This window comes from Galeopterus variegatus, unplaced genomic scaffold (assembly GCF_000696425.1).
Source record: "Galeopterus variegatus unplaced genomic scaffold, G_variegatus-3.0.2 Scaffold4880, whole genome shotgun sequence".
NCBI lineage: Eukaryota > Metazoa > Chordata > Mammalia > Dermoptera > Cynocephalidae > Galeopterus > Galeopterus variegatus.
This window is the reverse complement of record NW_007730991.1, coordinates 45,026-45,430: the sequence shown is the minus strand read 5'-3', so window position 1 is coordinate 45,430 and position 405 is coordinate 45,026.

Sequence of the window (405 nt, the reverse complement as noted above, 5' to 3'; positions counted from 1 at the left end):
ACCCTCTTGCTCAGCCTGTTCTTGCCATGTGACACCTTGGTCTCTACGGAATACTGTAGAGAGTTCCCACCCAGAAGAAGGCCATCATCACATGTGTTCCCTGAACCTTGGACTTCCCAGTCTCCAAAACCATTGAAATAAATTTCGGTTTTTTTATACATTACTCAGTTTCAGGTTTTCTGTTGTTGGCATGGTTGGTTTCTTTGAGGCCTCTCTCCTTGACTTGTCTTCTCCCTGTGTCTTGACATGGTCTTCCCTCTGTGCATGTCTGTGTCCTAATCTCTTCCTTTTATAAGGACACTCATCATATTGGATTAAGCCTCACCCATATGACCATGTTTTAAACTAATTACCTCTTTAAAGATTCCATCTCCAAATACTGTCATGTACTTTGGTTCTGTGGGC